Raw genomic sequence first — 26,886 nt, forward strand, 5'->3', positions numbered from 1 at the left:
CCAATGATTGACACTTCTCTTATGATCAGGCTGGTTTTTATTAGAAGGCTGGGGGTTTACCAGATCATTTTAATGATCAGTAAGTTGAAAGTAAAAGACAGGGTCATGATTTACCTGGTATAAATCTGGAAAATCCATGCATTGTGCTTTGTGTTGTCAAGCATAAATTACCATGTTCTTTCCAGAGTGTGATGTCTCTTGTGGGAGTAACTGGTTTGTTTTAGGATTCCTCATGTTAGATAAAATTAATGATGATATTTTCTTCTATTTCCTTATTCAGAACATTTATTTGTACAATCAGCTCTAAGCTTAGAGTTTTCTAGGCGAGTTTTTGAACACAGAATGAAATACAGGAATAAGGAAAAACCCTTTCAGGCAGTAAAGCTGCATTTTTAATCCCAGCAGTGATCTGTCATTCTCTGTTAAAAAGGATGCTGGATGTATTTTTAGACCAGCTTAATTCCAGTATCTGCATGAGGTTTCTCCTTGCAGTAACAGGAGTAGTGCTTTGCTGTGGAGAGTTGGCACCTCATCTGTGCAGAGGCAAGGGGCTTTCTCTTTTGTGAGAGAGGACAGTAAGCCAATAATTATGCCAAAGCTATATGAAATGAGTAGTATTAGGTCTACAATAAGAGGATATGGACTTTTAGAACAGCATTGCAGGGAACACCTGCAAAGTCCTTCATCTGAGAAGTCAGCCAGAGATTTGCTTCTCCTGAGCTATAGTTTTTCTTCTATTATCACTTCTAGTTACTGAAGACTTATTCACATGCAGATTTACTGGAGGTGAAGTGTGAAAGTGGGCTAATTTAACTCTCCCCTTACTCCTGCCTCTTGCTGTTTTCCTCAGAGTTAGCAACCAGTGATAAGAAATCAGAGAAGGGTATACCAATAGAGATAACAGTGAACAAATTGTTGAGGAGGTGGTAAGCATCTTTTATGCAGGTGGAATTATAAGAATGTTTTTTCTTGGCCAAGACAAGACAGATACAGTCATAAAAAGCCATGGGTTTTGAAATTCTGCGAATTTAATTGCTCTTTTGAGCCCCATCTGTTTATCCTGATGGGTACACTTTTAAAAGTCAGAATAAAAGAAAGGCACAAAGTGAACAACTAATGATCCTTAGCAGATGCACTGCCTTGCCCTTAATTCTCTCCTGAGAGGATGGAAGGGATAACTACCAGCTACCCCACATCTGAGCTAGAATTGGGTTCTGATTAATTGGAAGTACTGCTCTAGAGAAAGGCTTGGTGGGGGTGGGAGGTATAAGTGTGGGTGAGTGTTAACTGCAACCCTCAGTTTTGGGATGCAGTTCAAATAGAGCTGAAGACTGGACAGCAGGAATCCTCACACTGGAAAATACAGTTAAGATGTAGAGCATGGGTCTGCTTCACAGAGGGTTTTAAAATGTAATTCAAGATCATCTCAGGGTAATTAAAATCAAAGGGTCAGGATCAGTTTCAGACAAAATTAAAGAGATAGAAAACGCTCATAATTATATGTTCAGTGCTTTAACAGAGAAAATAAAAGGTTTGACCTGAAATGGAAAATGGAAACTAATCTGCATTATACACCTGTCACTTGAGTCAGGTGCCTAAAGGAATTGGCAGTGTCAAAAAGCCTTCTGCTCCCTTCCCCTTTGCACAGGTGGATGGCCAATGCACTGAAGTGCTATTTTAGAGAAAATTCAAAACCCATTGCTGGCCTGGAAGAATGCCTGAAAGGAAGCATTTTAGAACATTAAAGTATCTCTTCTGACATACTTAACCAATTTTCTGAGGGACACAGGTTATGAGAGATTTTTTTATCCTCAGTTTCAGCAATTTCCAGGCTGTATAGTACTGTCCCTGAAACTCTTGGAAAGCAGCTCTAGCTATTTGTCATTCACAAGCCACTCTTCCCACATTTGGGCTTTGAGTAGATTAAGATTCCAGATCCACATTTCTCTCACTGGTACACCTCTGGGGAAAAGTCTGAGAAGTTCCTTTAGCAATAGAGAATTACCTCAGCAGTGACAAACTCTCTAACAGTCCTAAAATTCAAGTGTGACATACATGGAGATCCCCATGGTGTGAGATGATCTGGCCAGTGATACTTTTGTGCTTCCTAGGAATCTTCAGGTCCTGGATAGGACCTTTTTTGAGAGAATAAATGCTCTGGCATATTGGTCCCATTCTCAGTGGAAGCCTTCAGACTGCTCAGATGCAGTAATTGCAGATTCATGCAGTTGTACAAGGGTTTTCATGCAGGACTGGCTTTTATCTGGAAATCTGTGGTATTTTACTGCAGTTTACATGCAGGAAGTTGAGGTTCCCTATGTGTGTCACATTTATTATATACAAAGAAAGGTGTGCCCTTGCAAAGTCATAGCTGTGAGCAAACAGGCCCTTCAACCTGCATAAAAGCTCAGAGATGTTGTCTTTTCACCTTAATCAGAATGGAAAACTGAGCATAAACTGACAGGGACATAAAGGAAAAATATTCTTCTATAGCTCCCTTTCAATGATGTCTAAAGGATCACGTTCTGAACATTAACTTTTTCAATTTAACATTAACTGTATCAGAAATGATGACATAAAAAAAGTTCCTGGTGCTACTCAAACCCTATGCAGAGGGACTAAAAGTGACTTAAAACCAGTGATGAGAAATACAAAACCTAGAAGCCATTTAATGTATCTGGTATTCAAAAAATTTAATGCCTTTGGTTTTTATTAGTTTTCCTGTATGGACCTAAAAGCCCACTTAGTGTTTCAGTTAGACACAATTAATTAGCAATATAATTTCTACTGGTCTGAGGAACAAGGCTTGTAAATGAATGCAAATAATTAGACTATGCTTGCAAGAATTAAGGCAAGTATTGCAATGCCTAAGATTGGAGCTTGAAATTAGAAGCACAAGAAAATCCCAGCAAGTTACACACCAGGAGACATGCACAACTGGAAACACAATACAGAGTTTTTGACAGTCAGTTTCACCCTGTCTCTCTGCCAGTAAATCATAATTTCCTTTAGAAGGAAAGAGTATGACTCATGGCTTTACTTTGAAAGAATTGAACAGCCAGCACTTCTTTAACACCTGGAATGAGATATTAGTCTTGAAATGGGAGCTTAACAGCGTTAGCTGGGGGGAATAATGAGAATATATCAAATGATGTGAGAGAACATAATAATCAGAAATACCAAAAAAACCCCAAACCAACCCAATACAGCGCTTCCCCTGCCCCAACACCTCCTTCAAATATGTCTCTTGGACCAGGGAAGGAATCATAAGGGCAATGGATATAAGAACAAGTTTGATAGAGTGAAAGGTTAAGCAGTACTTAAAACCTTAAGAAACCTGAACAGGCAAGACACTTAAAATTTATCAGCATTGATTATTTTATAATATTCATTCAGTCCCAAATAACTTCAGAATTCCTCTCCCCTTCCACTGAGCACTCCTTTATGCTTTCAATGTTCATTTCCTTTAGGCCTACCCAGGAGCAGCCATCACCTGCCTGGATAGTAATCAGATTATGCTAATGGTGCTCCAGAAGCCCAGACAAAGTTTTAACCTGCTGTGATGTAAAACACCCTTTCTTTTTGAGCAGCTCAAGACCCAGTCTGATGCTGTTTTCACACAGCTTCTCCTGCAACCCGATAGTTCATGTGCATATGCAACCTGCCAGTCTGATTTAATTGCTTAACTCAATTTACCTGCAGTTTATCCAAGATCAGACCTCGCAGGAAACAAAATGCTGCATTTTGTAGAAGTGCACTTGTGAAGACTGTCTCTTCTATACCCTGAACCCTTCTGCTCTGAAACTTGTTTCTGGGGGACATTGATATTGCCACCCCTAGATCTGGTATCTGACTTGAGGTGGCAGCCCTTACCTTTGCTTGATTTTAGCTACAGATGATGCATCACTGGCAAAGTAAATTTTTAATTAAATAAAACGTTTCTTAATAAAAAAAAAAGAAGACAAAAAATCACTTATATGCACGGTTAAAAACATTTCTTGCTTCATCAGAATATAACCAATGTATGATAAACCTTTTTAAATGCAGGGGTTTGATGAATCCATTTGGACAACTATGTAACCTTCTGCTTCACCACTTTCACACTGCTGCTAATCTGTTTAATGTCTAAAGCAGCCCTAGGGAACAGTTGGAGAGGAAGTGATGTAGTTTGCTTGTTTCTTTTGGAGCTGCTCCTGAGCTCATGCCATTAACACTCTACACATGAATGATGCGAAAATAGTCACGGTGTGTCATTGAAGTCTGGTGATGAGCACACTGACAGCACATTTCTCTCATTCATTGCTGCTCAAACACAGCACAGCTGATCCAGCTATATTCTTGTCTTATTCCATACATGCCTACTCTCTTTTTTTTTTTTTTTCTTTGCAATCATCCAGCAGGACTTATCAAGCTCGCTGTTTGCAAAGCAAATGGCACATACTGGGAGCCAGCCTTGTGCTGTTCATCCAGCTGCTAAGTGCATTTAGTGTGCAACAGGCTTCCATCTCGTAAAGCTCTGCTGAGAGCTTTAGCACCCAGCCCTCCCAAGTGAAGATGTTGCAGAAATTACAGCACTTTTGAATTCATACAAGAAATGGTCCCATGTATCATTATTACATCTGATAGCATGTTTCCCCACTAGAGAACCAATTTCCTGGAAGAGTATTTTATGCCCACAACAAATTTTAATCTGATTAATCTGAGCCTGAATTTCCATGTTTATTGCTTCTCTTTACACACTGAAGGATTACTTCTCTCTCTTAACTCTCTCTGATAATTCACAATCTATGGGACAGGACAAGCTAATAGATTTCTTGTAACTCCAAATTTATAAAGTAAGCTGATTTTTAATCCTTGGGTTTACACCTACATCCTTAGAGTTAAAGATTTTGGAGCAAACTCAAACATTCACTCTGCATCTGCAACTTTCTTAAGAATTCTGTAGAAGTTTTTTATGTTTCACCATTTCATTGTCTGGTAACATACTGTCTGCTCAGCAAGGATAACAGAAAGAAATAAGATATCCCACTATACTTACTGCCTGTCCTGGAGATGGACTCTGTCTTCACAGGGAGGGAAAAGAGACTAGAGAGTTTACTCTAATAAATGTAAAGCATTCCCTAAGCCTCTCCATCCACAGCAGTGCCACAGAAGACTACTGAGACAATATTTTATGGAGAAGGAGGTATAAAACACGTGGAGGATGTTTACATGATGCTGCTGCCAGGAACTGACCATGAAACAGGGCACTTTTGGGAAAAAGCTTATCATGAAACTACGTAAAATTCCCACCCCTGACTGCCAGTAGTGGCTTAGTGGATTCCCCTGAGATGATTTATAAACAAAGGACACCTAACTGTGCAAAGGACATGGTTATGTAATTCTGAGGCAATTTCTATGCTACAGAAATAAGATTATAGTAGTAATAAATTATTTCCTTTTTTTTTTTTCCTCGTATCAGACAATAGAACATCAACTATCAAAGAATTACGAGAGGTAATTTCTTTCCTGTTGCTTTTACGTCAGTTTTGACAGGAACTAATTACAGGTAGTTTGCTCAGACATGAAACTAATATTCTTTGTATATCTGCTGGAAAAATTGCACATTTAACTAAATAGAATTAGTATTCTAAACAGAATTAGTGTGATAAACATATCTGAGATCCTGAATAGCCATCAAATATCTGCCTGTCTAAACAAGCTGTTTCAAGACTGCAAGCCAAGTTTAGACACATGCATTTCTCTATGTTAAATATGAACATTATTCAAACCAGGGCAAATGATCTGTAGATTAGAATTATTTGTACAGGTAACTGAAACAAATTAAATGCTCCCCATTCCAAACCCATACTTGAGTGCTAAGGATTTAATCGTTCAGCTGGGGTAGAGTTACATGCTTACCTAGATAAAATGCTAGAATCTGCTGCAACTGTTTGTGAAGACTTCTTGCATTTCTCCTGGGCAAAGATTATAGATCAGCATTAACTTTCAAGACCTACTTTAGATGATCGAGGTTACCTTTCATATTTGCAACAGTGCCTTCTCTGTATAATATAAGGCTTTGCCATGAACATCTTATTTTATGACAAGAAGTGATATTTCTTGTAATAAAAGAAATGTGTGGAAAGATTTTTAAATTGTGTGAAAAGCCAATGTGAGCATACCTACACAGAGAATATTTTAATACTCGAGAAGTAAAAAATCATTGTGATTACAGAGTAGTTAGAAGAACTGCTCAAAGATTATCTCTCAAGTAGATTTCTAGGACAGAAAATAACAACAAGTACCTTACTAAAAATTCATATTTAAATATGAACTCTCTTCTAGATGCTGGACTTTCATTACAGGGTTAAGGCTAATACAGTCCAGATTTGTGCACCTCTGAGTTTTCTATCTAAATAATTCTCAAAGGTATTACAAAATAGTCAGAAACCTTTTATTTCTTGCACAAATAACAAACAAACAAACAAAATCCCCAAACACAAAAACCCCCACACCCGTCAAGTTTGGAAACAGAATGTTCTGAATACAAATACTCTGTCAAACTCACAGGACTTCCAACACAATCTAATTGCAAAAATTGACTGATTGAACTAAGAAATAGCTAAGGGATCCGAATTCAGATATCTGCTATAAATGAAATGTGATTTTATTTTTAGGTGAGGCAATAAGCAGAAAGAATAACACTGCTACAGGACATACAGGAGACTTTAATTTATGTACAAACCCTGAGTTAATGGGTGACACACATTTTAATGCAGATAGATGTAAAAAAGTTAGATAGGACCAATGAATAGATATTTGCTGATAAGAATGAAAGGGATGTGAGTGCCAGGCAAGTAAAAATAGACACATCTTCCGTTAAAGAGACACCTAAAGCAGCCAAAGTAATTTGAGAAAACATCACTAATGAGGGTGGATTCCAGGGAAGAAATGCCCAAATTGCCTCTCACAAAACAAACATAAGCAGTGGCCTGATTTTATGCTTTTTTAGATCTCTCTTGATACAGTCCTTTTTCTGAAATACACCACAAACCAGACTCGAGACACAAATATATTTCAGAATGCTCAGGAAGAAAAACAGGAGCTGTGCAAGGAATCCTTTGCAGCAAAAGCAAAGCTGTTACTTAAGGCCTGAATACTGAAGAGACACAGTACTTTTGCTGTAATCCCAGTCATTTCCAATGCCTCGACTTGTTGAATATTTCCTTTCATTGCTGTCACTCAGTTGCCCTTGTAACTCAGCTTGCATTTCCCAGCTGAGTTCTGTACAGGCTGTTTAACAGAACCCCTAAAAGCACAGTCCTAGAAGCCATTTTTTTCCTGTCTGGAGGGTGGTCAGAGAACCTCCAGATTCTACATGCTCTCACACAAGAAGTAGCAGGAAAATTAATTTGTTTTCATAAAGGTGAGAGTTGGAACATTTAGGATTTGACAAGTAACATGTCACTGAAAGAATGAAAGCTCCAAACAGAGCTATGCATCAAGGAAATTAATACCAAAGCAAACTTTGCTGTAATCATTTCAGGTTTGCTCGGGAAGCAAGGGGAGTGATGGCTAGGATCTGCCATGGGACATCCTTTCTTGGAGAACGGAGGGTTCTCACCTGTTTTGAGAATGAATGCATTTAAAAACTTTAAGGGCCTTTGGTGATCAAAAAAAAATCCAGTAAAATCAATAAAATCCAAACTTCCTAGATTTTTTAGATGAAGTAGGTAGGCTTAGGCCAAGGAGAGTGGGAGAGCTAGCAGACAGCACCATGAAGCTTATTCTGTGCCATTATTAAACCAATGCCTGTGCTGGCTGTAGAGATTTCAGCTACTGGCTTGAGGTTTCTTTTCTTGGAATGAAGATCAAAGCTCTGATTATATGGTGGCATTAACAATTTAATGTCTTTTTTTTTTTTTTTTTTTTACAAGAGGAGGCCTGTTACTGTTTGTGATGTTCATCCTGCCAAAATCCAGTTTGGGCTGTTGAACACTCCCTATCCAGAGCAACCTGGTTTTGTTGCTGCCTGTTTTATTGGAAAGAACATCACGCTGCAGGGTATGCATTGAATAGTTAATATACTTATTATCAAGTGCAGCCTTTGCCATCCTCTGCATTTCACAACCAGGTAGGCTGGTGTTGAAGGATCACAGAATTGTAAGTGTTCTCTGTTTTTTCATGTGGATGCCATCTTCACCAGGTGAAGGAGTGAGATTGAGCAAGAGCCCAAGCTGTTAGGACAGTCTCCCACCAAGGTCATTATCACTGGCCACCGAAAGCCACAGAGTGGCTTTAGCTCACTCACAGAGTCTGGTTAAAATCTGGACTATTTTCTGAGGGCAAAGTCATCTCCACAGAGCTGCTTCACTCAGCAGAATTGCTTATGAATTTGGCTAATTAGCATTGAAGGAAGGTAACTGAGGACCTCACTGCATACAGAGGAGTCAAAGCAGAGTGCTGATGCCATTCATCTGAAATCTGGGGCTTCAGCAGATTCTCAGGGAGAGGAGGATGCCACCTCCTCTCATCCAGAGCACTCTGGTTTGAGCTGGCTGTGAGTAGCTGTCCCTGCAACAGCCAATTTCTTGGCAGAGAAGCTGCCAGTGTGCAAAGCTATTGATGGTTTGGAGGAAATGCATTTCTGAGTGGTGTAGGTGTTAATTCCAATATATTTGCCTCCCTCTCCAGACCAGACACTCTTCCCCATTGTAGTGCAAAGCCTATTTAACTCCTATTCAGAAAGCAGCAACACGAATATCAAAACTCCATGCTAGCAGTACATTTGAAACCCAGGCTTTTGGGAGCAGGGAAACAACTCACCTAAATATGGAGATGTTTGCTTTCCTGTTTGGAATTCCCCCAGGCATGTACCTATTACAACCACTGACCTATTTTACCAATGAGCAGCTAAAGGGTGATGGTAGATAACAAATATTTAGTAACCAAGGATGCATCTTCTTGCTTTACTCAGAACTCTGGATGAGGGCATCCAGTTCCCAGTGAGTCTGGAAGTCAACAGGAACCCAAGAGCTGAGCTTAGCCTCCCTTTTGGCAAGGAAAGCACCACCTGGTGAACCACTTTGAAAGGCTGCAAGAAGTAAACTGGTTTGCAAACACGTAGTGAAGCCCTTTGTTCTCACAAAGAGAAAGGTGGAGGTACTTCCCTGCAGTGACACCAATCAGAGAGGGCCTGAGGATGGCATGAGGGGCAGGATGAAAGGAAGGGATGGTGTTCATGGTACAATGCCCAGCTCCATGTGCTTCCTGCACTGTTCCTAGCCAGGTTCTCAGGTACTGAAAAATTACTTGTTTGAAGGTCACCCATTCTTCTGTGTTTAAACAAAGTTTTTTGGTAAAGTGTTAGTCATTCACAGAAGGATTACACCATCAGAGCTGTAGTTTCATGCCAAGAAATCATAATATGGTTACACTCTGGGCCCAAGTCCAAAGTGAAAGTGGTTTGTAAAGCCTGGTTAAAATACTTGTATAGTTTAAGAATTCTTTATGCTCTCTTCCATCCTTAAAATCTACAGCCATGTATACACACAGTTTGAGCCTTATCTGTCTGTTTACATGCTCTTTAATCAGCTGAATTAAAAAGCATTCCTGCAAACTGCATGTGTTCATGGGAAGTTTATGGAGGTCACTAGATTTAGTGGCACTGTATATAACTTTATCTTGTCCTTTTCTGAAGGAATGTATTCCTGACAACGTCTCCAACTTTTGAGTTAGGAAAAAAGGGGCAAGGGAAACAAACACTTGGGGCAAAGCCATCAGTGGTCCTAAACTGGGAAAGCCTTCAGGATGTAGGGGACAGAGAGCATGGCACAGGCAATGGATTTGAGTTGGGGCTGCTCTGGTTACAGATTGGGAAGAGTTTGGTAATTTCTGGTAAAAGTGAAAATATCTTCCAGTGGAAAAGACATTTTCTTCCTCTCTCTTAGAAACCTTTTGTTATCCCCCCCAGCTGTTTCCCCAAGTTTATGATTAGCAGAGTATGTCTTTTCTTATATTAAACCCCAATATCTGTCTATAAGAAGGTCCAGCCTGTCATGCTAAACCAGCTGGAGCTAAACCAGTGTCATGGTGCAAGAGAGGCAGTTTCAGAGGCAGCAGGAGTGCCTTGTTGGAGCACAGAAAATTATGCTGACAGTTCTGCAGAAATGTAACTTCTTTAGGCTCTCAATCTCCTTCTAGCATGTCCAAAACAGAAAGAAGATAGAATGAGTACTAGCTCTGCTATGGACTGGATGGAGCTCTAGGAAGCTTGCCTGAAGTTTCCAAGTTATCCTGTGCTTTTGGGAAGGACTGTTTTGGAAAAAGTTTCAAAGCAAGAAAACACATCCAGCTTTTAAAGCTATTGATCAGTTTATATGTTTTAGACTTTCACCAGTGCAGACTAGAAAACTTTTAATAAAAGCCGTCTCCTGATTAACCTTTGCTGTTCTCTTTAGCTCCTAAGTTGAAATCTGCTGAAGTGTCCTTAATCTTTGCTACATGGGCCTCTAAAGCCCTCTGTACCTTTCAGTGGATCCAAACCCACACATTTGGGATTGTAAGCAAGAAACAAAGAAAGGAGGAAAGCCAGGAAGTCATCAGTCTAGGAAAAAAGTGAAAGTTTTAACTATGGCTCCTCCCAGCAATTGAATAAAGACTAACACAGCAGCGTGGCTGGAAAGACTGCTTCCCTCCTGAGCCCCAAGGTAAGCAGACACTGTAAATGCTCTGGGGGAGTGGCAGCAGAAAAAAGGTGGAAAATTTCTCTTAGCATGGGCTTTTTTGAGATGGGCCCAAACAAAATCTGAGTAACTCTTCAGCTATGAGATGTGCTGATCTAGGCTGTGGATGGGAGCTCTGCAGCTCATGACCATTGTTAGGTGAGAGTTTTTGTGGAACGTTTAAACACAAAAACTGATGTGATATGGCACATGGATGTGTTTGCCAGACAGCAAACAAGTGATGGCCACACACAAATATGCACATGATTTCTTTTGATGCTGGAAGCTTTCCCATTCAAAACAGTTGCCCTGAGTGATGGGTTGAAGATAAGCATTCAGCTTAGAACTGGGCACCATTAACTGTGTGGAAAGTACCTGCAAGTTGCACCCAAGTGCAGTGGGAAAATATGGGGGGGATTGCATTAACTCTCTGCATCTGTGATCATAAGTGGGAAAACTACCAGCTCATTGTGATGTTGGACTGAAACAAAGTAAAGTAAAAACACAAATAGCTTCACTAACACTCAGTTGCTATCACATGTGCCAGCATCATCTGGATTTAACAACAGCAGATCAGCAGGATCATTAAAAAACCCAAACAGACAAACAAAACTGAAACATAACCGAAACCAAAAACCCAACTCAAAACCTCCAAACCACACCCTCAAAATCACAAAGAATAAAGCTATTTTTATTGGAGATTCTTGAAGAAGCTATGAGTGGCTATACTGCCAGGTTTACTCAATATATTATAATTATTAAGTGACATATATATGAACTCATTTATGAGACGCTATTAGGAGAGCTAAGGATAGAATACTTTGAATTATGATGCTAAGAGTCCAAGCTAACTGTAGATCCATTTAAAGCTACTGAAAACCTACAGCTAATTACAGGCCATCAACAAAGCTGAGAGCAAGCCAGCATCACTAAGGGAATAAAAAAGAGAAAAAAAAAGAAAAAAAAAAAAAGGGAAACAAACCCCCAAAAAAATCTCCACCATAGAAAAACTAGGAATGGTAGAATAAGTTATGATGTAAGAGGCATCAATATCACAGCACCACACAGTGACTCCAAAACAGAGGCTGCCTTAACATTTGCTATAGAGGTTTAAGGGAGAATTTGTGCATGTTATTGAGAGTAAAGTTAAGTGGATTTCAGAGAGAAACTTTCCAGAAATCAACACTAATTATGTCCCTCTGGTAGTAAGAGATCAAAAAGTCATTACCAGATTAAACATATTTTTCATTTTTTGAGGCTTTGCTAGAGCACATGGCTCAGGTAGTTAATTTAGAAACTAGTCCCTCAGAGTTTCCCACTTTGCTGTACAGATAATGAGCAATTCTAAACACAGCTGGTCATTATACTTTTGTAAACTATTTGATCTGTCAACTTTTCTTGATAAAACTTTATCTATGAAACAGAGAAATGAACCAAATATTATGGAGGCAAATATATATTAAATATTATATAATATTATATTAAATATATTAAATATTATATTATATTATATTATATTATATTATATTATATTATATTATATTATATTATATTATATTATATTATATTATTTATTATATTATATTATATTATATTATATTATATTATAGTTAGAACAACAAAAACCCACAAAACCCTTATGATCCATCACCATTTAAGTTTGAAAATTCAGTTCCTTGAATTAAATTCTTCTGCCCAACACTTAAAATTACTTTTACTTTTCAGCCCATATCCATAAGTTATTGCTGCTCATAAAACAAATCAAATAGATATAGAAAGAGACAAGAGCAAAAATCAAAAGCAAAGTCTGGTTACCAATGCCATTTCCAGTGGAGAGATGAATTTCAAGCAGGTATGATCAATTACTGGTATTAAGAGCTGGATTATAATTACAGAGGTTCTAAATAGAGCCAGCATGTTTGGCCTAACTGATGATGGGAACAGCTGGGAATATGGACAGAAAGGCTGAAGGAATGGTAATGGCTACTGGCACTTGACATGACTAAGTGACAGAACAGGACGTGATTGTTGTTGTTTCCTTCCTTCAAGTATTGGAGTCAAAAAGCCAGAAGGCATTTTAAAGTTTATTTCTTTCCAAGCTCGTACCTTATTCATCCTGATTTCTGAACTCACACATCACTTGCTAAAATTCTTCAACATCTGGAGGATGACTAATTCTTCATGAGTTTGATATAAAATTTGCCCCTTTATGGCATGGCAGCAGTAGAGAGATGGGCCTGGAATTCAGTTTCCAGCAATCCCAATGCCAACACAACTGAGAGCCCCAGGTCCAGCTGGGGGTGGCTGTATGCTTAGCAGTGAATGCATTTCAAACTGCTGACAGTGCTTCTTTTTCTTCATGCAGCATTTGTTAACCTCAGTTAATATTCTAAAGAAGTAACATGATCCAGGTTTATTTATGTCTATAATCTGTTCCATCAATCTGTTACATCATATGTTTACATTTTGAGTAAAGGCCCAATTACTGAACTTTATTCACCTCTTCCAGTGCACCTTTGGCAAGAATTACTGCTGATGGTACCTCATGATATTTTAAAATACTCTGCAGTTAGGTTTCACACCACAGTAAGATTCAATCTGCTGTTACTGAACACCCACAATATTTACTGCAACTTGACTGTGAAAATTCCTGTTTATTAAATCTTTTAACCTGTAGTTCAGCAGCTCATTTCTCCACATTTCTGTGTGCTCACCATTAGGTCAGCCACAGAGTGTTCTCAGAAGTGGATAAATGCCTTGGAATGCTCCCAGGGATGCAGTGCTGTCACGTAACAATGCACACAGACACAGAGGATTAAAGGCAGTGATGCAGGCTTGCAGGCAGCTTTGCCCTACAAAAGGGGCAGACAGTCCCTGCAGGATCAGCAGGAGGAATTTCACTTGCACACACAGATTTACAGAGCTTTACACAGGAGGTACTCACTGAAGTAAACAAGATTATTTACCTGCATAAAATAAAGCATGCATGGAACTCTTCAAAGCCTGTGGACTCAGGTTTCTGCCCACCTGTTCCCCAACTAAATGTGTTGGATTTTCAGTACCCAGCCCCTTGCACATGCCATTTCTCTAAATTTATAATGTGGAGTGGAAAATGTGTGTATGTGCCTTGTTCACTGCAGAGAGAAACAGTGAAATGAACTTCATCTAGTTAGGAGTTTTCAGCTTAAGAGGTGACTTTCAGCTCTCCCTGTACGCCTGCTCTGACCATAAAACTCATACTGGGTCTCAGGAAGGTTCAGAGCCTGTTCTTGAGGTGCTGCCACAATATGTCCCATGTTTCAGTAAAAAAAAAAACACCAGAATTTATTTCTCTAATGCTCTAAGACTTTCAGTTCTCATTTGAGTTTTACATTGAAGAGTCAATAAAATGATTTGTCAATTCAGTTTCCTGGATGCTCTCAGTGCCTCTAAATGGAAGCAGATTTCTTCCAAGACACACTATGTTTTTTTTTTTTCCACAGAGATTCTGTCTAAGCTGCATTACCTGACTACATGGCCAGATAAAAAGTGTCAATGCAGATATTACTGTGAGTCCTTTGGCAGACAGCTTTTTGTAAAAGATTGTAATTTTGCTGTGTGCCAGTCTGTGAACAAAGACTTGCTTTCTCATACTTCGGATTTTCCACTTGCAGCCTGCTGCCCAACACATTAATTAAGGGCTGTTGGTCTTTAATCTCCATATTGCAAAGGTTTTATGGTCTTGCTTTGTACAGACCATAGTACTTAGAGAAAGAGTGAGCTGATCTCAGCTGGCTTGTCTAGAGGCTAATGATGTAAATATACATCTCTGGAGAGGAGCTTGTTCTCCTCTGTTTCACTGACACAATCAAAAGCCAGTTGCAAGCAGCAGTGTTCAGGTCAGGCCACTATCTAGTGCTGAATATTTTGGTTTGGACCGAGCAGAACTAATGTGAGATAGGATAATCTGCATGTGCCTTGTGTTAAACAAACAACCTAAAAACCAAGCCCATAAAAAACCCCAAGCCCCCCAAACCATGACTAGAAAAAGCCCTACACATATGATATCCTGCCATGTTATAACTTCTCAGCTGCAAGATTAAAAGAAGGTCAGATAATGAGAGAATCGATACTGAGGAAACTTGACTAATTAATTGTGACCACAAAGGAATTCTGCTGGGAAGGGGAGAGAGGGCAAGCAAGACCAGAAGAAAAGGAATCTGACTGGCAAGGGTGGAAAATGAAGGAACAATTCAAGATTTCCCACATGCCAACACATCACTTTCAACTGCTCTGTTTTTTTGTAGTTGTTTCAGGCTCTGATGAAGAGTTTTGCTCCTTCAGTTGGTCACTGGTAAGATTTCTTCCACTGCTGTGTTTACTCATGTAGACTCTAATGTGGACCTAGAGTGCTGCTTTTACCATCATCAGGTCACTTACATGTGTGCTCTCTCATTTTTCTGTTGTGTTTTGGTCTCTGTCCTTCCCGTGACCATCAGTGCCACCACCCCTGAAGATCTCGATTCCCTTCCTGCTGCAGAAATCTGTTTTCTCTCTGAGCCATGACCATGTTGTTACATCTTTTGTGAGCTTCATGTCAGCAGATCACCACCAGCTGAAGTAATAGCAAGGTTCAAGTCACCTGTAGGTCAAGGAAGTCAAATACTTCTCCATGTCCATTTCCATTACTTCACTGGAACAGAAGGAGCCCCAAGACCTTCAAGGTAATTTCCTGCTCAGCATGAGATTCCTGGAATGTTGTCTGGGTGCAGCTCCCATACTCTCTTTTGTACTGGCCCAATTTTGTCCTCATTCTCCACCATCCTTGATTTATTTCCCTAAAACTTGTAAACTGGGAGATTATTCACTCCAGCCTTCTCATTTCCTTACACCAACATTTGAACTGAACATCTGTGGCTCAGTGGTAATGTTAATAAATATTTGAATACAGGAAATGGGATGCTGTAGTGCTAGAGATAAAATGTGTGTTCACTCAGTCCTTACAATAAACATCTCTTCCATATCTCCTTTCCTCCCCACTGCATCTGCCATGATAGGTGACCCCCCAAAGCTTTGCTCTCCTACAGAGAAACTGGAAGGAGAAAGGGGAACTAACTGCTCCATCTATCAAGATTCCCTCTGGCCCAAATCTGTGTACACTCCCACTGGGGATTTTCCGTGGAAGCACATTTTGTGCTGCAGAACATGTGCTAGTTTACATCCTGTTTTCATTTCTGCAGAAAATTCACTTCCTAAACAGTACTGGGGGGAGTTTTTGTAATCTCTTGATGGGCCAGGCTGTATAAGGAGCCATGTTACTGAGGAACACAAAAACCTGGAGGTTTCAAATGGGCACAAGGTGTGCTGGCCCTCTTGAGACTCGCTGTTACTGTGCACAGAGTGCTGTGCAGGCCAGCAGGATTACCTCTGGAGACTTCACGAGGAAAAACAATTATTGATTAACCTGCACAGGAATATACACCCAGCACTGTACTTCCAGCTGATTCCTGCCATCACTTCTAAACCACAAAGAAATTATACCTTACTAATGTCTAATTATTCACCACCTCCACTACCTTTGCACCATTTCCAGCAGCATCACATTTTAGAGTATCTGGTACTCCATATTTCTTCTACCTCTAGATTCAGCTCACTCATTTGATAAATTCTGTGGCCTGGTAGATGAATGCCTTCCTCTACTAATGTTAAGAGTTTTTGCTACTTATATCTTGTCATCTCTAAAAGTCCAGTCAAGAATATGCTGAAAACTTGCTTTTTCCTAGGTCTTCATTAATTGAAAAAAAGAAAAAAAAGAAAAAAAAAAAAAAAAAAAAAAGAAAAAAAAGAAAAAAAGAAAAAAAAGAAAAAAAAAGAAAAAAAAGAAAAAAAAGAAAAAAAGGAAAAAGAAAAAAAGAAAAAAGAAAAAAAGAAAAAAAAGAAAAAAAAAGGAAAAAAAGAAAAAAGAAAAAAAGAAAAAAGAAAAAGAACAAAAAAAGAAAAAAAGAAAAAGAAAAAAAAAGAAAAAGAAGAAAAAAAAAAAAAAAAAAAAAGAAAAAAAAAAAAAAAAAAAAAGAAAAAAAAAGAAAAGAGGCTGGGAAGATAATGGTTTATTTTAAGCCAGTAGCAGCTCTATAAGGTTATGCAATTGTCAATGAAAATCTAGTTTGACCTACATACAGTTTATTAATGATGATGAACAAAAATGAAGCAAAGAAAATCTTATTATTACTTTTTCACAAGATTAATAATATTTGATATGAAGTTACAGAGAAACAGATACAGTGTTTTATACTATTTTCCAGTGTGTACTAAACACTCTTCAAAAGCATCCTGCATTTCAGATGTTAAGAAAACCCTCCAAGAATAAAATTCTTGTAAACCCTCCAAGAATAAAATCCCATTTGTCCCTCTCACTTAACCAGTCTCATAACAGGCAAGTGAACACAACAGATAAAGCCTAATCTGAAATGGTTAATATCAAAGCTTCTGTGTTAAAATGTATTAGTGTGCTTGCTCATCACTCCTCTCTCACAAGGCACATCAATGTTTATCATTTGGGCTTGAACATTCCATGCCCAGTACATGGCTGAGTTTGGACTTTTATTTTTAAGAGTGTGGGTGAGTAGGTGTGTAAAGCTCTGCCAGTTCTAGCTCTTTACCAAGAATTATGGTAACAATGTTCAATGTCTCACAGAGCAGACTGGATGTACAAAACAAAATGAGAGAATGAGAGGAACATGAGTAAAGGAGGGATCCTGTGCTGTGTCAAGAGAAGGAAAAATCCATCCAAGTTTGGCCAAGTTAAAAGCTTTTGATAGAAGCTCATAAATGCCATTTGGGCCCTCCTGCCCCAGCATCTAAGTATCTGGCTGTGGAATTGGTTTACACTTGCTGATTGTGCCCAGCTTCCTTAGAGTTCCTAGCACTTATTGGCTCTTCAAACTAGAAAGTGAAAGAGATGGACATTCCTGGTGGAGCTAATTTTGGACCAGGGCAGACACTGAATGCAGGAGCAGCCTGTCCATTTTTCCTAAATTCTTGAATGTAATTTTTCTGTGATAGTTGGACTTGATCTTGAAGGTCCTTTCCAACCTGAACAATTTATAGCTTTGTGTGACATTCAGGAAGAGGAGAAAAAAGAATTTTTGTTTTAAAGCAGAAGATCAGGAAATACTTTGAAGAGGAATCAAGTGAAATGAAAGTCAAGGCACTTCACTTATAATTTTGGGAGCAACCTTTGTACTAACTAGGTCCCATGCAAAACTGTGTAGAAAATGAGTCTGCAAATTCTCCTGCTGCTGTTTTTTTTTTTTGGTAGAAAATCTTATTTCCCTGGTTTTAATGACTTAAAAATATATGAGTAGACCTCATATATATAAGTGTAGACCACTACACTTCATTAAGAAGAAAGCAAAATGATATCCAACCCCAGCATCCTTCTCACTCTGCAGGCTAACAAAGAGAGAACAGCACAATGGCTTGTACAGTTCTTATCTTCTAAATCTTACCCTAATAGCAACAGTATGCAAATGAGTGCCCACCTTTAAAGGTAAACATAGTAATTCAATCTTTCCTATCCCAAATCAATATTGGAACTGTGAGCCTGATGGCATCTTGAAGCTTAGTAATTCAATCTTTCCTATCCCAGATCAATATTGGAACTGTGAGCCTCATGGCATCTTGAAGCTTGTTGTTCTTCCCTAGCACCTCTGTTACAGTGTCTTTTCTGACTTTTGGCCTTCCACAACTTACCAAAGTCACTGCAGGTCTTTCATTTCCTTACAGTTTGAAAGTGGCAGCTATAGAAATAAAGCTGGCTCTTCATTTAACTCTTCTCCTGCCCCCAATAAAATCCCATTAAACAGGGGGAAACTATAGAGTTTATTCATCACAGGATCCCAGTTTTAAATCAAGAATTAGGAGTTGTGGGATTCCTGTGTTGTGTGCCCATTATTGGCACAGCTAGTGGTGGATTTGGTGTGGCATGTTGCTGGCCCTGACCTCCTTGTGTCCCCCAGTGTGCACACAGCAGTAATCCTGCAGGGAAAAGCCCAGACTGCATCTCACCTAGCTGGGAGGAGAGGCAGGGCTGCCTGAACTGCTCTGCTTTGTTTGCACATGGTTGGGTTTTTCCCTGGCTGTATTGAACCTTGTTTTGTTTGAGCCATTGTTCAGGTCTTGGCTGTACAGGACTTATGTTCGAGATCTCTATTTTTTCCTGTAGTTTATCGGCCTTATCAGTCAAGATGGTTCCCTGTGGAACAGCTATATTTAGTTGGTTTTGGATTCAGTTTTAGTCTCATAGTGACAGCTGTGCCCTCAGAAGCAGCTTGTAAACAGTTCCATGGAAAGGCATAAAGCACTCCAGGGGCTCGCCAGAAGAGGAAATGGGGCCACAAGTGTAGGACAGATAAGATCCCAAAGGGGATAAAAATAAAGTTTAACTACAGAGACCAATCATTTCAAATGAGATTATGATAATAAGTGACATGAAGGGAGGCAAGGGGTTTTGGGGAACCACACAGATGAGCTTTGGGTGACGTGTATTAAAGAAGAAAGTGTGGTGCAGACAGTCTATAAGAAAGCCAGGTCTATTGCTTCATGCAGAAGAATAAAAATGAGATTTCCACTTTGTTAAATAATAGAACAGCTAGGAGAGGAGAACAGCTCTTTAGTGAGCAGTTTCAAAAAGCTGGTTTAAAAATTACTCCATTATCAGCCTAGAGCAATCCTGTTGGAAGGAGAGAAGCCACATTCTTGCCCCCAGCATCCTTAGCTACTCCTACTCTCCTTTCCTGTGTTTCCTGGGAGAAGCCCTGCAGCTTTTCTCAAACCTCGTCAGGATCAGCCTGGGCAACACCAAACATATCCATGGGCAACTTCTCTAGCACTCACTGTAGGAACTCTCTTCCCTGCTCATACAACAGCTCCCATAAAACTTTGGGGAACTTCGCTAAATTTAAAAGCTCTGCCACCAAATTGGTTAAAAGCGTCCAATCTCTCCAAAACTGTGACAAATGAGGCAATATAATTCTAAAAACAGTGGTTATTTAGGTCCTTGTATTTGCATTCTAATGAAGCTTGCAAAGGCTGAATGAAATTATGTACCTTCTGCACACCTGTTATAAACACCAAAAGTATTTGGCTGGTGGTTCTTTCCTCCCAGTCTTTTTGATTTCCCCTACAAAGATTTGAAGGCATGTCTCATGATATAAAATCCAAAAATATTTGCTACTTTCTTTGCAGAAGCTGTTTTACCTGGATTCATTTTACACTTCTGATAGCACTTGTCCAAGATTTCTCTGAACTATCACCATTAAGAAATGTTCTGGTAAAAACAAGGGTATTGTTCAAATATTTTCTGCCTTAATTCCCACAAATTTCTTAGAGGAAAAACCCAATCCCCCAAAAGAGCAATGCTTCAATCTCTTATGAGGTTGGAATATGCACCTAGACAGATGGAAAGAGGGTATGTGAGAGCTGCACTTGCATTGAAGGCACAGGTGTATTTTTAAAGCAACCTGTATCATCAAACTTTGGCTTATTTCAAGTAATTTGGTGATCTGTTGTTTTATATGTTGTCACACAGAGTTCATCCTGATTTTCAGCAAGGAATGGCATCAGGCAGAGAGGAAGACTTTTCCAGAAAACTTTGCTGTGTGGCCACCCAGCCTTGGCTTTTTGCACTGGTCATTGGCCAATCTGCATTTCTACAGGGCACTTGGTCATCTTGACCTATTAAAAAATGCACTTGAGGCTGATGTGATTTGGTTCAGGAATGTGATTTGGTTCTGATTTACAGAACTCAGCATGGTCTCAGGCAAAGTTTGGGGATTTCACAAGAGGAGGGGAGGAAGCCTAAGGTGTGGTAAGGTATGGTACCTGTCCCAGGCATGAAAACAGTTACTGTCCCATGTAATCCAACATTTTGGACATTTTTCTGTAGCTGGGTTATTCTGGCTTGCATAATTATAAATACACAACACATTTAGGTGGCGCAGAGCTAAAAAGAATAAAAATAAAATAAAATTAGATCTTGTTTTCTTCCTCTTTTGTTTTCCAGTGTGTTTGTTCCATTTTGCAGCATGAGGAAACCCCCAGCATTCCAGTGCTTTGGCTCTGCACACTGCTGTGGCTCATCAGATGTCCCCAGCACTGCAGGTGCTCTGTGGCTTCCTATCCCCACTAAAGGGAAAGTTATTTTCAGTGGGGATGGCCATAGGCTGTACAGCATTCCCTGGAGGCAATGTAATTAATCTCAACAACACCTGGCACCAGTTTCAATGACAACTTTCACCTGAGATATGTCTATCAAATGTTCTCAAATGAAGAAAAAATTCTTATTGGGAAAAAAGAAAGTAGTTCTCAGAAAGATGTTATAAAAATACACATGTCAGGACTGTAGACAACTTGTACAAGATCTTTCATTTCACTTATCAAGGGGTTTACCTGTGCTTGAGAATACCCAGAACACAGGTAAAAGTCTTGCAAATGCTAACTTTAGCCTCTTCTCACAGAAGCATTCTGTCATATAGTTATTGTTTATAAATATTCTGTTCTTCTTTCTTTCAAATTCCTCACTTCCAATGAAAGTTTTTCTGAAACAAATGTAAGCCACATCTGAGAGGTTGTTTTGTTTTGCCATACATAAGACCTTGAGATTAATTGCTTAATGCTTTGTATGGGTAAAAGTCAACCACAGAAACCTGGCAACAATATTTGAGTCACTAATTCTCTTTTCCAAGCTATGTATTAATGCCAAGTAGCCCCCAAATTAGCACAGATTAAAAAGAAATCATAAACCATACCAACATTTAGGGAAGCACACTGACATTTCTGTTGCATCATGGATAAAAACCACAGCAGCTCCTGCTGACCTGTGCTGAAGCTGAGTGTGAATAAGAAATGCTCATCAATGGAAACATCCAAGGAGCACAGACCACAGTGTTCCAAAGGCAGCTCCAAAGAGTTTGAGAGATTAAAGTTACTAGCATGGTGTGGCTCTGATCCCATAAAACACACTAGCTACATCACACACGTGGAATTTTATGGTTAGCTGAAAGGGAAAGTGAGGAAAGAAAGTTTGCAGGGTTAAACTTCTGTCTTGATAAAGAGAAAGGGTTGTAGCAGCTTTATACAAGAAGCACCCAAGGAAGGAAGAAATCTGTAGAATTTTTTCAAAATTTAAATGTTTGTCTTGAGTATGACAGAAGTTTTACATTAGTTTTTCTCAGTTTTCCTAGACCTTTCAGCAATCACCCAGCTACATGTTGAGTGAATTCTAAGAGCATAAGCAAACCCTGTCCCCTAAATAAGATTGTCACCTAAGCCCTGATTATTTCTGGCTTATTGAGAATTTGATGGGCATGGCCAGAATTCATCCTTTGGATTTGATTATTTTTAGTCCTTGTGGCACCATTTGCCCCTCTCCTGTTACCCAGGAGACAGCTGTCCATTGTTTTCTTTTGAAGAAAACCCCAAGCTGTGCAAAGCTATGCCTCCTGGTGCTGTGTATTCCACACCTGATCACACCCAGTTTTGGCTTGTTCTTCAGACATACCATTCCTGTACAAAACAGCTTTACCTCCCTCCATTACCCCAAATATTTCCTGCATTCTTTCCCCAGATTTTGAGGCTAGGAACACATGTAATCCCAGTCATCCCCTGATATCCTACAGATCTTCCTTTGCCTACAGAGGCTCAGCGAGCAGCAGCATCAACAGCAGATATTGCTGTGTTCTAGCAGCCTGTCCTGATTTTATGCACCTTCTTAATGGTGCTTTTCCTTCTGCCATCCAGGAAATTCTCCTAGCTAAAAACCACTGCTGTATTTAATCTCATTTCTCCAAGGAATAACCAGGGTACAAAAATCCAACAGCAGATGCACTGAGCCTTCTCTGGTAACCACACTGCCATTTCCTGATCTTCCAGACTCTTACCTGCTGTGATTGTGGCCAGTTGTGCAGCTAGATAAGAATATCATCTTTGTAGAAGTATCCTGATCATCTTCTAGAATCATTTAGGTTGGAAAAGACATTGAAGATTGAATTCAACCACAAAGCTAATGCTGCCCAGTCCACCAGAGGTGATGGGATGAGCAAATATGCTTTTCCAGGTGCTCTCCAGATTGCAGCTGGTGGCGATGATAGTGAAGATAAGGATTACAACTTTTGCTGTGCTTCCCTTCTAGTAAAACAGACATTTCCTCATGGACCTCCCCAAACTCCCCGCTGTACTGTTCCCACCTGCAATGCCACTAGAACTGACTGGAGTGTGGTTGGACAGTGATTGGAAGTGCTCAAACTTCCTGTGTGATCTTCCACCAGCACAGAAAGTGATCCCCTGCCCTGAAGGCCTTACAGACACGGAGTGCAAAGCACCCAGCTCTCAGGTTTCCCACTGCCCTTCCTGCCTCAGAGTGCAGGCTGGTTCAGGCTGGTGATTCACAGATCCATCTCTTTTCAGCATGGCTTCTCGGCCTTTTAGGTCATGGCACTACTTTTGCTAGCAGGGACCTTGTCTGTGTGAAGATACCTGCCTGATGTCTGGCCCCAGCAGTCTTCCAGCAGCTGCCTCATGTGCCCTGCTTTGCTCCAGTGCAGGCTCATCTCTGCACTCAGCAACACCCTGCACTCATCTGAGACAGACATTATCCTCTCATTGGAGTGCAGCCCTTGCACATTACAGAGTGCGTGTTCTCTACAGCACAAATCCTGGTGGGAGGTCTCCCGTCAGCTTTCTGAGCTTGTTTGCTCAGTTTGATGAGCTGCTAATTCTGTTTGATCTGGAGAACAGGCACAGCAACAAGACACACACAGTGCCCCCAGCACCAAGTCAAGACAGAGGACACTCAACAGAAGCTTTTGAAGGAAGTGAAAGATTTTGGCTGACTTCCACTGTCCAGTCCCATGACAAGAGCTGCTCCACACAGTGATCTGACTTCAGGCATGCTGAGCCTTTTAAAGAGGTTTTGTTGAAGTGTAAAACCCTCAGAACATCTTGGTAGAGATCAGTAGACAGCGATCTTAGTTATGAATGGCTCCAAATCAATTATCTGAACACCACTGTGTCTTAAAGGCAAACAGTACAGAAAATCAGCTGAGAAGAGGTTATTTGGAGAGATCTGTGTGTTTCTCAACACTAGGACCACCACAGCTGTCAGGCAAAAATGATGTGAGTAAAAACCAGTAATCCTGAAATAAGCAGTGTCTAGGCAGATGTTAGACAGCTGGATGAGTATGGAATAGCTGGAGGAGTATGGAATACTCCTGAGCCACACCTACCCTGGGAACTGACCAGCAGATTTGCCTGGTTAAGACCTATACAAAGCAACCTAAAAAAAGACCTATACCAAACCCCTATACACAACCTGCTGGGCTCTGTCTATAATGCATATTTTGAAGATATTGTTTGTATAAAGTTATGGTATTATTCAATCACATTATGAGCAATGCTATCTGCATCACATAAACTGCTTCATATATTGCAAGTTGATAATTAAAAACTATTAACCTTTTTTGATGCTCAGTCCTACAAGAGAAATCTGACCTTGATCTTCTGTTTACAGTACAAACCCATTACATTAAATCTGCAAAAAAAGAACAGTACAGATCCCATGGAAGTCATTGGCCTGAACTAGCCAAGCATGAAGTCTTCTAGTGGAATCCTGAAAGGAGGATTATGCTACCAGCACACACCTATTAGAAGGATAATTGTGCTGAAGAAATTAAACAACCTACACATGATGCCTCAAGCTGTTGTAGTTTTCTTGCAGTGTGTTTTAGAAGGCCATTGGCTGCATCCGCTTTTTTTCCAGATGCAGGGGAACACCTTCCTTTGAGACTGTGCCAATCTGAACTACAGAGGCAATCATGGACCATAATGGCTTGAAATTTAGACCAGCTTCAAGATGAGAGCACCGAGCTCATGTTCAGGCTAGAAATGTGACCCTGGTTGTTTCAAGTCCAAGGACAGCCCACAACCAGACTCAGTTCTTATATAACATTGTAAAACATTTCTAGGAGTCTCCCTCTTAATCTTTTAGCGAGAAATTCTTCTTATCCCAGACTAATGGGGTATGACTGGGCAGCACAGGAGAGCTGTGCCAACTGACAGTGCTTAACAAGGGCAGAGCTCTAGCTTTTCATCAAGGAAAAGCTTTTAAATAACAAGTTCCCTTCTGCTGCAGCTGGAAAGCTGAGCCTGAAATGTACCTCCCCAGCTCTCCTTCTGCAGCACTCTGCATGTAACATTACAAAGAAAATAAAAATTAGAGCAACTTCAAAGGGTTTTTTTTTTTTTTTTTTTTTTTTTTAATTAAGACACCAACTGTAGCTGTTTTAATCATCAGGAGCCAATACCAACAAAGGCTTTATTCTTGTCGGAGATATGCAATAAGGAAACATAGCACTAAGATTTTCAAGGTGTCCCTTGTCCTATAAAGATTAAAAATGTCAGTTTAAACCAAACAAAACCCCCCCCTTTCCTCTCTCCCAACCTCCACACCACAAAACCCAATCCTTCTGAGACAGAAACAAAAGCCAGAAGTCCCTGGAGTCTGTCTGTTGTTTCTGGAGGTGGGTCAGCTGGACATTGCCTTAAGTTCCAGTTAACTGATATTTTTAGGCTATTCCCACTTTGTGCGTACTGTTTGCTGAAAAGAACACAAAGCTGCAGTAATATCTTAGTATCTAAGTGTCCTAAACCCTGAGAGAAAACATGAATAGAGTGAGCTCTGTTCTAGACTGTCATTTTGACAAACTAACGTTTATGGTTTATACATAATTGCGTTATTAATACATAGCAAAAATAAAATTCTTTACAGGTTCTCCTTATATCTAATAGTTTTGCACTTGACCCAAGGACCAGTCCTAGAGTAACACCTGCTTGCTCATAGGAAAATGACTTCAAAACCCAGAGAGAGCAAGGCCCCAAACCCATCATTACAGCCAAGTGCAGTTTGCAAGACTGTGGGTAGTTCTATTACACCACCGGTGAGGTTTGGCACAACTGAGCCTTCCAAGACAAAGGCAGACAATGAATCAAAGCAGATCCTCTGCAACAAGCTAAAAATTTCAGCAGCAAAAAGCAAATCATTGGCCTTGAAGTGCAGCTCCTGCAGTCCCACAGCACACAGCCCATGCTCAGCCTCGGCACGCTGCACAGTTTTCCTCATCTGTTGCTCAAGAAGCAGGGCAGTGCAAAGACACTTACCTGGCTGTCCGTGGGCTACAGAGGTGCTGGCACAGGCTGGATCCCCTTTATACTGCAGCCCTTCCACTGCTCCCTCTTCCCAATGTTCAAGTAAAGGAGAGCTGTTTATGCTACTGCACTGATAAAAATCACCTCAGAGGGGCCCAGAGCTGCCCTCATGGCTCATAAATTATATAGTTTTACTCTGCTTGGCACAGGCTTGAACCCTGTTATAATTTAGGTTAAAAGACAACACAAAGTTTCTGCCTTTTCGGAGCCCTTCGGCAGTTCTGCTGCAAACCACAGGGTCTGGTCAGGCCTCTACAGGTGTTCCTAATTAGGAGAGAATCCACAGAAGGTACAAGCCTTAAAGATATATGGCTCTTAAGCACAAGCCTTCAAAACTCAGCCATATCACACCATCATCTTCACTGAGTTATGCCTACAAAGAGCGCAGATAAAACAGCGTTTAATCAGAACTGCTGCTTTCCTCTGCAAGCAGAAGATAATGGAATAGCTACCCTTGAGTTATCTCATCCTAATGTGAGTGCAGGGTTGAGTCACCTTCCTGTCTTTGCCTTGCTTTAACACCTGGATTTAAAAAAGTACTTCTGTCCTTGGAGGTAAGAGTTGTGTATAAAAAAACAGCATGGAGACTTCTTGCAGAATGAGTTTATTTTTGGGAGCAAATCACCTGGTCTCTTCTTCACATTTTCAAGAGAAGACTGAATGGCTTTAAAAAGCAAAGGCTTCAGAGAGACAGCATGAAACCATGCATGGAAATAAATATACAGCTGTGGCCTGGATGGTCATTAATGATGCACAGCCTGTGAGGAGGTATGGGAGTAACATTCTTCATTTTGAAAGAGTCAGAGAAAAAATGGCACTGGCAATTATGCCCCACAGTGCCCTGAAATATATTAGACCCTTTCTTAATGCAGGATAAAATGAGACAGGCTTACAAAAGCATTGTCACTGTCATACCCCAAAGGATTCTCCAAAACAAGAA

The 26,886-nt window shown here is 40.0% G+C and overlaps 1 protein-coding gene across 4 annotated transcripts in view; it reads right to left on the minus strand.

Annotated features, from left to right (window-relative positions):
* SLC39A10 (solute carrier family 39 member 10) overlaps window positions 1-26,168 on the minus strand; it is a 336,276-nt gene extending 310,108 nt beyond the window's left edge. The window contains exon 1 of one of the 4 annotated variants that reach the window (XM_030240267.2): window positions 25,899-26,168. The gene's annotated coding sequence lies outside the window, so the exon portion shown is untranslated. Of the gene's footprint in view, window positions 1-5,038; window positions 5,166-25,898 lie in introns of those variants that run through there. The other 3 variants (XM_030240254.2, XM_018911689.3, XM_018911695.3) reach the window with 3 other exon arrangements.
* Between the last annotated feature and the right edge of the window lie 718 nt (window positions 26,169-26,886).

The sequence above is a fragment of the Serinus canaria genome, chromosome 7 (assembly GCF_022539315.1).
Source record: "Serinus canaria isolate serCan28SL12 chromosome 7, serCan2020, whole genome shotgun sequence".
In the NCBI taxonomy this organism is placed as follows: Eukaryota; Metazoa; Chordata; class Aves; order Passeriformes; family Fringillidae; genus Serinus; species Serinus canaria.